Below are 11,828 nucleotides of genomic sequence, written 5' to 3' on the forward strand. Positions count from 1 at the left end.
TGGGCTGCAGTAGGCAAGGACAGGCAGCATAGATACAACTGCATTTATTAACTCAAACTGGAATTGAGAAACAGCAGGCAAATCCCTGTGATTTATATTCTGGGCCCACAGGCCTTAACCAATCATAATACTTGAAAGAGCCTACCCAAATATGAATGGAGTAATAAAATAATATAAAGTGTTTATATTTTACTGAAATAGTCCCCTAGGGGGAGCTATACCACGTGGTAATGGCGGAGAGAAGGAATATGTAAATACTTGATTGGAGAGAGGAGAACAATGAACTGTAAGAGGAGTGGCTATGAATTGAGCGGGAAAAATGTGATTGCTTGATTGGCCAGAGGGATGCCGAGGGCTAATTGGTTAAAATTGTATTCCCAAATAAGGTAAAAGATAGGGTAATCATTGTCTCTGATTGGTCTGTAACCACCCTCGCCAGGCTAGCTGACGAGGAGTAGGAGGAGTTAGGGAGGCTATAACTACTGTTTCACTTTCGAATTTGGTGTGGCTCTCCTTTGTGACTCAGGTGAAGTCAGGGTGAGACCCACCACGCTTTGCAAACCATTTTCAAATTAGCTCTAATATTCTTTGAATAAAAGAAACTTTATTCTTTCACTCCGAAACTCGTCTTTGGATTTTTGGTTCAAAATTCTGCAAACAGCTGGGGGCTCATTCCGGGATTCAATCTCTTGCTGGGCTCTAGGGGGGTCTCCCTTGGGTGCACCCCTCTCCGAATTTGAGAGGAGGGGGAACTACCTAGAGAACCGCGGAGCTCTTGAAAGCCCGTAAAATTTGTGTGATAGACGAGGAGTAGGGGGGGTTGAATAAAGAGGAAGAGACGACTTGGAGATCGACCGGGAAACATCTGTGCACAGAACCCTGAGTGAGTACCTGGTAAAGACACCAGAACACAAGACCCCAGGGCGGTCACGGTTAGAGTTGTGTGGTGAGAATCAACAACGGGGGCCGGGTGGAAGTCCTTTTGAGGGGTCTCAGGGGAGACCTGCAGGACGGAGTGAGTGAAGGGGATATTGTTGAATGTCCGGGGACGGTGATGTGTGAGTTTGGAAGGGTTGTTGAGAGGGACATAGGAACACATACTCGGGAGAAAGGTTAGCCATCAATCGGGAAGATGGGTGGTGGAAGTTCAATTAAACCAAAAATGAAATGTGTAAAGAAAATAAGAAGGAATCCCAAACTTAAAATCAATCCAAATGGCCCGTTAGGCCAGATATTGGCTGGGTGGGGGTCCCCACCCTATAATCGAGAGGTTTTAAGGCTGGGATTGACTAAAGATTATATGGTAAATTTGTGTTGTTTTATTTGGTGGGAAGATAATAATATTGAGTGGCCACGAGATGGCGCTGTAAATTATTTTCAATGCCGTAATCTGTATGATTACGTGAAACAAAAGCAATGTAAGAGTTTAGACAATGAGTTAGATTATGCTTTATTGTGGAATCCAGATCTTTGGCCTTCGGAAAGAATTTTGATAGCCAAATCTAAAAATATTGAAGAGATAGAAGAAGAGGAGCAGGAGGAGACGAGGAGAGATTTGTTAAAAATTACATCTCCTCCTCAAGTTGCTGCTCCTCCCCCATATAATATGATTCATATTCAAAATCCCCCGCATCCAGCCAATGTGTTAAACCCCCCTTTATACCCTGAGATGCCTGGAGGAATAAGCCAGCTTACTCCCAGCCAATGGCTCAGTCCTTCTATGCCAATTTTAAACCCCCAAATGGTGGAGAGGAACACAAGTAATCCCTTTGAAACACCCAATTTTGTGACCCCACCTATGCCGGTTTCGACCAACTCGGGGCCGTGGATTCCAGGCAAAAGGGAGGTTTGTGGGGGAAATGAACTAGCAAACGTGAGGAAAGATTTAACAAGGCAGATGGAGGAAGAGGAACTAATTAGACAGCCTCCTTTGGATCCCACACAAGAAGGAGAACAAATTAAGCAATTCCCTTTAAGGGAAACCCCGAACGGAAACGATCCCAATGGGATTCCGATCATAACATATGTACATGAACCCTTGCGATCGTCCGAAGTACGGGCATTTAAGAAAGAAATGAAAAGTTTTGTTGAAGATCCCCTGACCGTAAGCGATCAGTTGGATGCCTTATTAGGACCTAACGTTTATACCTGGGATGAAATGCAAAATATAATGAGAACTTTGTTTAGCCCAGAGGAAAGAAATTTAATTAGGACAGCTGCAATGGCGATTTGGGAAAGGGAGAATCCGGGAGTACAAGGAAATCAAATCAGAGGGGACATTAAATACCCATTAGTAAGGCCAAATTGGAATAATAATGATGCAGAGGGAAGACAGAATATGATGGATTTGAGATCAATAATCATAAAAGGAATGAAAGAAGCTATTCCACAAGCACAAAACATGACCAAAGCAGTAAATATAAATCAAGGGAAAGATGAGGACCCGGCGACATATTTGCAGCGTCTTAAGGACGGAATGCGGAAATATGCTGGGGTGGATCCGGACAATGCTTTAAATATCCAATTGGTGAAAATCCAGTTTGTTACCAAAGCCTGGCCGGATATTGCTAAGAAGTTACAGAAGAGGGAAAATTGGACCACGGAAGCTATGGAGGTTCTGTTAAGAGAAGCACAAAAGGTTTATGTAAACAGAGAGGAAGAGAAAGTGAAGAAAGATGGACAGAGAACCAGTAAGATGATGGCAATTGCAGTAAGGGAAGTGATGCAGGCGGAGAAAAGGGAAGAAGAAAGGAGTTGGGCGCCACGTGGGCGAGGGGGAGGGACTGTTGGATTTAGAGGTAGGTTCGGAATGAGGAATCAGGGTGGAGCCACCAGAGGGATGATGAGAGGAGGGGCAATGGGTGAAAGAGGAACTTGCTTTCACTGCGGCAGGATGGGGCATTTTAAAAGAGAGTGCCCCGCCCTGATCAGAGGGGAACAAATTAATAGGCTGATGGAAGAGGACGAAGACATATATTAGGGAAGTCAGGGGCCCCTCATTAGGAGTTCCCGCCGGGAGCCCTTGATAAATTTGGAGGTGGGGACTCAAGAATATACCTTCTTAGTGGACACCGGGGCATCTAGAACCTCTGTATGTGTGATGCCAAGGGAAGGAAAAATTGATAAGCAGGCAAAAATCAAAGTCAGTGGGGTGAAAGGGGAAGCTTTTAATGTGAAACAGTTAGAACCAATCAAAATAAAATATGGGGAAAATGAAATTCGGACTCTAAAATTATTGTATGTGCCCGAAGCAGGAATTAACATCATGGGAAGAGATCTGATGTCTGCCTTGGGAATTACAATAAGCTTTAACAAAAGTGAAACAGTTTATGTTCTAACAGAAGAGAAAGAACAAAGGATTGATCCTTTGGTTTGGGTGCAACCGGGGAATAGGGGTGGATTAGAGATAGAGCCTCTAAAAATAAAATTGAAACCTAATAGTGAGGTAGTGAGCCAAAAACAATATAATATTTCGATAGAAGGAAGAAAAGGTCTCCAACCAGTAATAGATCAGTTGGTGGAAGACGGGTTGTTGGAAGGGACCATGTCACCTTACAATACCCCTATATTGCCTGTAAGAAAGCCAGATGGTACCTATAGGATGGTGCAAGATTTGAGGCTTTTGAATAAAATTGTGGAAACTAGGCACCCAGTGGTCCCAAATCCTTACACGATTCTGAGTAAAATACCTGTAGACCACCGCTGGTTTAGTGTAATCGATCTAAAAGATGCCTTTTGGTCTTGTCCTTTGGACAAAGACAGTAGGGCCTTATTTGCATTTGAATGGGAAAACCCTTTTACCGGGAGGAGGAGACAATATCAGTGGACGGTGTTACCACAGGGATTTACAGAATCCCCAAATTTGTTTGGACAAGTATTAGAACAAACTTTAGAGAAGTTTAAATTGCCTAAGGGAGTGGGTATGCTACAATATGTAGATGATCTATTGATATCAGGTAAGAAGAAAATAGATACTGAGGAAGGAACAATAGCTTTACTAAACTTTTTAGCCCAACAGGGTCTGAGAGTGAGTAAAGGGAAGCTTCAGTTTGTAGAACAAGAAGTAAAATATTTGGGACATTTAATTAGTCAGGGTTCGAGGAAGATAAGTGCTGAGAGAATCCAAGGTATTGTGGAGCAACCAAGGCCTAAAACGCAGAAAGAATTGAGAAAGTTTTTGGGACTGATTGGATATTGCAGGCTATGGATAGAAGATTATGCCAAACGGACAAAAGGATTATATGAACAGCTAACTCAAACAAAGCCATTTAAAATCGGTTGGACAAAGGAGCTGGATGAGGATTTTCAGGAGCTGAAATACTTGTTAGTGAAGGCCCCGGTTCTCAGTTTACCTAATTTGGAGAACCCATTTCATCTTTTTGTCACCATGGAGGGGGGAGTAGCGCTTGGAATCTTGACACAAAATTGGGCAGGACAGAGGAAGCCAGTGGCATATTTGTCAGAGAATCTGGACCCAGTGGCCCAGGGATGGCCTACTTGTATTCAAGCAATAGCAGCGGTAGCTTTACTAGTAAAGAAAAGTGAGAAAATCACAATGGGGGGAGCGCTAATTGTAAGCAGCCCACACCAAGTGAGAACACTGTTGAGGCAAAAAGCGGGGAGGTGGTTGACTGATTCAAGGTTGTTGAAATATGAGGGGATGTTGCTGGATCATGCTGACCTAGTTCTAACAACGGACTCGGCATTGAACCCAGCACAGTTCCTCAATAAAACTAATTCATCAGGAGGTGAAGAAATTGAACATTGGTGTAGTGAAATAGTGGATTTAGAAACAAAAATTAGACCGGATTTACAGGATACCCCTTTGGAAAAGGGAGAAAGATGGTACATTGATGGTTCTTCACGAGTGGTGGAGGGGAAAAGGCAAAATGGGTACGCTATAATTCAGGAGGGCACGTGGGCTCTCTTGGAAGGGGGGAGGTTGCCAAACCATTGGTCTGCACAGGCAGCTGAATTATATGCCTTGAAAAGAGCTCTCATATTGGGGGAAAAATCAAATTTAACGATTTACACCAACTCTAAATACGCCTTTGGAGTGGTGCAAACCTTTGGAAAAATCTGGAAGGAAAGGGGGTATGTGACAAGCCAAGGAAAAGACCTGATACATCAACAATTAATAGAAGAAGTATTATCAGCCCTTGTATTGCCACATAGAGTTGCAGTGGTGCATTTAAGGGCACATCAAAGAGGGGATGAAATAGAGAAACAGGGAAATAGGCTGGCAGACCAGGAGGCTAAAGAGGCAGCCATGAATGAAGTCATTGAACAGATCAAAGTTATGATTCCCCATGTGTATGAAGTGAAAGAAATACCAATTTTTAATGAGAAGGAGGAGAATAAAATTAAACAAATAGGGGGAAAGAAGGATGAAGAGGGGAAATGGTGGTTACCAGATGGGAGACAAATCCTCAATTACCCCCTAATGAGACAAATCTTTGAGAGATTACATGAGGGGAGCCATTGGGGAACTCAGGCTTTGATTGATGAAGTACTAAAGAAGTATGCAGGAATAAAAGTTTATACTGCCGCGCAACAAGTGACCCAAAAATGTATAATTTGTCAGAGGGTAAATCAAAACCAATTAAGGGAAAAACAAAGAGGAGGGAGGCCTTTAGCGCTTTATCCTTTTCAAAATATACAAATAGACTTTACTGAAATGCCACAGGTGGGAAGATATAAATATTTGTTGGTTATTATAGATCATTTAACGGGGTGGGTGGAAGCCTACCCTTGTTTTGATGAAACTGCTAGAACTGTTGTCAGATTAATCTTAGAGCATATTATACCAAGATATGGAGTGGTTCAGAGAATCGATAGTGATCAGGGAAGACATTTCACGGGGAAGATTACTCAAGGAATTGCTAATGTATTGGGAATTAAGTGGGACCTGCATAGCCCGTGGCATCCGCCCTCTAGTGGAAAGGTGGAAAATATGAATGGAAAAATTAAAGTAATGCTGACAAAGTTGTATTTGGAGACAGGAATGAATTGGATAAAAGCTTTGCCGATAGCTTTATTTAGAATAAGAACACAACCCAGGAGGGATGTGGGAATCTCACCTTACGAAATGTTATTTGGGATGCCATTAAGAGATGTTGGGATACGAATGGGAGATTTACCTAGTAAAGACAAAGGGTTGATCCAATACTTGCAAACACTGTCCCAGACTTTTGAATTTTTCAGAAAAGCTGGATATTTGATTCAGACTCCTCCATTGAGCTTCAAAGTACACTCCATTGAAGTGGGAGACCAGGTGTGGATAAAAACTTGGAAGGACGACTCCCTAAAGCCAAAGTGGGATGGACCATTCCTGGTGTTGCTGACCACGGACACTGCAATCCGGACTGGAGAAAAAGGCTGGACCCACTACACCAGAGCAAAGAGAGCCAATTTGGAAGAACCAGGAACCTGGAGGGCGTTTCAAAAGGAGCCATTGAAGTTGGTGTTGAAAAGGCAACAACTTTCCTAAAAGAAAGGTTATTTGTGGGTTCCTAATTTGTGACCAATGCGCTGGTTTTGTTCCTGTCCTTGTGCCGTGCGACATCATACTAATTGAACGATACTTGGGTCAATTACTCCAACGGTACAAGGGGCACTGAGTAATCCCTTCTCTGATAACTATCACACCTGTTAGGAAATGAAGATCCAACCTGCGCAAGTTATTGGCCGCCCTTACGTTCAAAGGGTAAAGCAACCACGATGCCCTTTCATCAGAGGATCATTACCAGGACAAGTAGAAGGGTTCTGGAATTATTGGGTTCCACCTATGTTTTGCAAATATTTTCTATGGCATTTTATAGGGATGATAATAGTGATGGGAATTTTACTTTTAATCGTATGGGGGGTATGTACGCATGAAAATAGAGGCAGGAAAGGGATGGTAGAGGAAGTCTATGGAATCCCTTTCCCGCACAATCGCTCAAAAAGATCAATTGTTCCATATTCTGATGGACCAAGGTGCAATCCCGAAGGAATATGTATTTACCCTCACCATATACATGGGAAAGCTAGTACTTGGATAACTTTGACATGTTGGTTACAGGATACAGAGGCACCATGTTTCATGACGTGGAAAGTCTGGCCTGCGAATAAGAAAGCTCCCCGGTATGTGAGAGGTATGTCATATTCTGGAAAGAATAGGTGTCGGTCACGAATAACCATCAAGGTGACTGAACAAACAATAGGATGGTATCAGTGCACCCAGTATCAATCAGAAAGGACTGAAAAATTTATAATGGCAGAAGTAACCTCCAGAGCGAGTATAGGATATCCTCCTTTTAGCGAATGGTTCCTGTCCTTTTTGGAACAACAGCAAGAGTGGCAAGAGTGGGGAAGCGACGGTTTTAGCCATCTCGAGAAAAGAGCATTAAGATTAGTTAGGACAAGAAGAGAATTGAAGGATGACACCTGTAGGGCCTGTCTACAAAAGACTAAACAAGGTACAAGGATTTCTATGACCTTAATATATTATACTATGAAGCCAGAATGTAATGAGACCATATTACCAACATGTGTATATAATAATACTCAATACAACCAGTGCCACACTCCAAATGGAATACAGTGCTATGAGCCTAAAGCTGTAGGACCTATCAAGAGTACTGTTACTATTGTAGGATATAAGGGAGGTGGATCTGCAGATAAGGTAGCACAGTACAAAAAGGGAGAAAATTCCCTGGTGGGATCCAATACCACTAAAGGAACCACAATTGATATTTGCTTTGATGTTTGTGCAGCTATTGAGAAAGGACAAGGGCAGAAGTCCTGGGGAGGGGTTACTTGTGGGTCGCATTCTTGGGAACAACAATATATTGTCAATCGCAGGTACCTGTGGCAGGAGCCATCTTCAGGATCCACATATGGTGGTTACGGTGGAACTACCTATTGGTATGCCCCTATAAATCATCAAACTGCTAAGGGACCCCCTGGTATAACCTTATTTCAACCCTCGGTAACTACAGACTGTCTGTCAGGTTCTTGTACACCTCTGTGTCTTCGACTTAATTTAACAGAAGTCAATCACTATTATACTAAAGATGATAAACATCCTACCATTAGATATTTCACGTTGGGACTTGGGGTGGATGGAATAGGAAAAGACCCTTACGGTTGGATTGTCATAAAAACCGAGTTGACTAAGCTAACAAATCAGCCTGTAAAGTTCTTCTGGAGTTATGAAGAAGAGATTGGAAAACTTAACGACCTACCCACGCCTCCGAGGGCAAAGAACATGCTTGTAAATTTGGCTCAGGAAGTAGCTAAAGAACTTATGCTAAAGAATTGCTTTGTGTGTGGAGGGACTACAATGGGAGATAGGTGGCCATGGCATGTGCAAGAGGCAAATTATACTGAAATAGCACTATACCAAAGAAACTTCACTTTTAAAAATAATTTCAATGAAACCTGGCAGGTTACATCCCATATAGTAGGTCATATATGTTATACTAGAAATAAGAATAACCAAACTAATCGGAATAAACCCATGGGCTTTTTGAAATGTACTAATGAATGGGAGAATAATATTTGGAGTTCACAAATTAATATGAGTAAACCTGAGAACTCGTTACTGAATGTAACTCAATTACAAGGAATCTGGGATTCAGAAAATGATACTGTTGCATGGAATTCACCTGATGGATTGTATTGGATATGCGGTAACTTTGCATATAATATGTTACCTGCAGGTTGGTATGGGTCATGTGTTCTGGGGGCCATTCAACCTTCATTTTTCCTAATTCCTATTGAAAAGAGACAAAGATTGGGAATCCCTGTATATGATGTTCTCGCACGACGTAGACGTTCAGTGGATCTCTCTAAAGGGATAAAAATAGGTAACTGGAGGGATGATGAGTGGCCCCCTGAGAGAATTATTGCATATTATGATCCTGCAACGTGGGCACAAGATGGGTCGTGGGGATATAGAACGCCAATATATATGATTAACAGAATTATTAGGTTACAAGCAGTATTAGAAGTAATTACAAATGAAACTGCAAAGGCGTTAACAAAACTTGCAAAGGAAAGTGTATTATCAAGAACATATATTATGCAGAATCGCTTAGCCTTAGACTATTTGCTCGCTGCAGAAGGAGGGGTTTGCGGAAAGTTTAATCTTAGCAATTGTTGTATACAAATTGATGATTCTGGAATAGTAATAGAGAAAATCACCCATAAAATGATACAGACAGCTCATGTTCCTGTGCAGACCTGGACCGGCCTGTTAGATGAAGGAGGGTTCCTAGGGGACATTTTCAGAAACTGGAAGCAAGCCTTATTTATGGTTGGTGTAATTTTTATTGGATTAATGTTGTTGCCATGTCTAATCCCGGTAATAAGAAACTTAGTAATCACAACTGTGAAAAGTATTATGCAGGCCCAACAAACAGAGAAAACAATGATGGTACTAAAAGAGATTGGTAACCAAATACACCTGTTGGAAAGTATGGACACTCTACACCCTATGAAAAATACTGAAACTGAGAAAGAAAGATTGAAAGAAATAAAAGAAAATATTAAACAAATCACCAAATAAGAAATGGGGGAATTGGAGTAATAAAATAATATAAAGTGTTTATATTTTACTGAAATAGTCCCCTAGGGGGAGCTATACCACGTGGTAATGGCGGAGAGAAGGAATATGTAAATACTTGATTGGAGAGAGGAGAACAATGAACTGTAAGAGGAGTGGCTATGAATTGAGCGGGAAAAATGTGATTGCTTGATTGGCCAGAGGGATGCCGAGGGCTAATTGGTTAAAATTGTATTCCCAAATAAGGTAAAAGATAGGGTAATCATTGTCTCTGATTGGTCTGTAACCACCCTCGCCAGGCTAGCTGACGAGGAGTAGGAGGAGTTAGGGAGGCTATAACTACTGTTTCACTTTCGAATTTGGTGTGGCTCTCCTTTGTGACTCAGGTGAAGTCAGGGTGAGACCCACCACGCTTTGCAAACCGTTTTCAAATTAGCTCTAATATTCTTTGAATAAAAGAAACTTTATTCTTTCACTCCGAAACTCGTCTTTGGATTTTTGGTTCAAAATTCTGCAAACATGAATGTTCTAAGTTTCCCTCCAAAACAGTTGAACTTAACAGTTAGGGTATTCGAAAGGTTAGTTTCACTTTAGCAGGGTTTAACACAACTAGATCTTAGGTGGTATTCAGCAGGTTCTGACCAGTTCTGGAGAACTGGTAGTGGAAATTTTGAGTAGTTCAGAGAACTGGTAAATACCACCTCTGACTGGCCCCACCCCCTTCTATTCTCTGCCTCCCGAGTCCCAGTTGATCTGGAGGGAATGGGGATTTTACAGTATCCTTTCCCTGCCATGCCCACCAAGCCACGCCCACCAAGCCACGCCCACCAAGCCACACCACACCCACCAAGCCACGCCCACAGAACTGGTAGTAAAAAAAATTGAATCCCACCACTGAAATATATATATATTCAATAGATAACAAAAGCTACTTGAATAAAGGAGTCACAATATAGCAGGAAAAGCAAGTCAGCAGCTCACCACCATTATAAACATACAAACCAGTTCATGGTTCAAGGCCCAAGTATCTTTAAGACTGACTTTCTTCAACTTCTGCCTATAAGATGATGTGGCAACCAGACTAACATGCTCCAGATCCTAGTGATAATGTAATGTCATTTGATGGTGCCTTGGAGATGGGTCTTCTCTAAAGCTGCCCCACATTAAACAACTAAACAAAAAATGAACAATAATGGCAGCAATATGAAACAACATACCCAGGAAACTATCCATCCCATCCCACTCAAATTCATACACCCCATTTCATCGGCATGGGCACAAAGCATCCCGGGCCTCTTTTCCAAAAATCAGGAGGATTTGGGGCTATCCTGATCTCAGGAGGGATGTTCTTCAAAGGGTTAGGGAAGAAAAGGGCACAAGGGTTGTAGTGGGGAAAAACCTTACAGCAAAGCTGTAGTTTGCCCACAGGTTTCCATATGAACAGGTCTCTGTGCTGTTCCTCCATGGACAGGCTTTTTCAGTACAGTGAAGAGGACAAAGTCCAGGTGCAGGTTCCTTCAACAGCAAAGCCACTCTTCTTCCTGATAACTATAACAGCAGCAATTTGGCAGTTCGAATCACACTAGGCTCAAGGTTGACTCAGCCTTCCATCCTTCCGAAGTGGGTAAAATGAACTCAGATTGTTGGGGGCAATATGCTGACTTTGTAAAACTGCTTAGAAAAGGGCTGTAGGGGTGGGTTCCTGCCAGTTCTCACCTCTTCTATAGAAGAGGTTCCACAAATCTATAGTGCCATTTAGAACCAGTTCCAGCTCCCTCCCCCCGCCTATCCGCACATCATCAAGATGAAGAGCGAGAGGAGGAATTCTGGGAGTTGAAGTCCACAAGTCTTAAAGTTGTCAAGTTTGAACACCCCTGGGTTTTTTTTTCTAAAGGGTTGGGGGTGCAAGGGTCTTGTAACTTGACAGCTTGCACACTTCAATGCCAGAGTTCCTGAGCCAACATTTCGGTTGCTAAGCAAGAGCGTTGTCAAGTGAGTTTCACCACATTTTACAAGTTGACCCCACCCACTCAGTCACATGGGTGGCAAGCCACTCCAACCTGGTCACATGGCTGGCAAGCCACTCCCACAAAGCAGGACACACCAACAGAAGAGGTTCTAAAAAAATTTGAAACCCACCACTGGCTGTAAAACACTATGAAGTGGTATATAAGGCTACTGCTATATGCCCTGGTGGCACATTGTTTTGCAAGTGCAGTATTGCAGGCTAACTCTGCCCACAGTCTGGAGTTCAATCCTGATGGGGCTCAAAGTTGAC

Source organism: Thamnophis sirtalis, unplaced genomic scaffold, assembly GCF_051295495.1.
Source record: "Thamnophis sirtalis isolate CommonGarterSnake01/CBP01778 unplaced genomic scaffold, rThaSir2_p1.2 scaffold_3, whole genome shotgun sequence".
Taxonomy (NCBI): domain Eukaryota; kingdom Metazoa; phylum Chordata; class Lepidosauria; order Squamata; family Natricidae; genus Thamnophis; species Thamnophis sirtalis.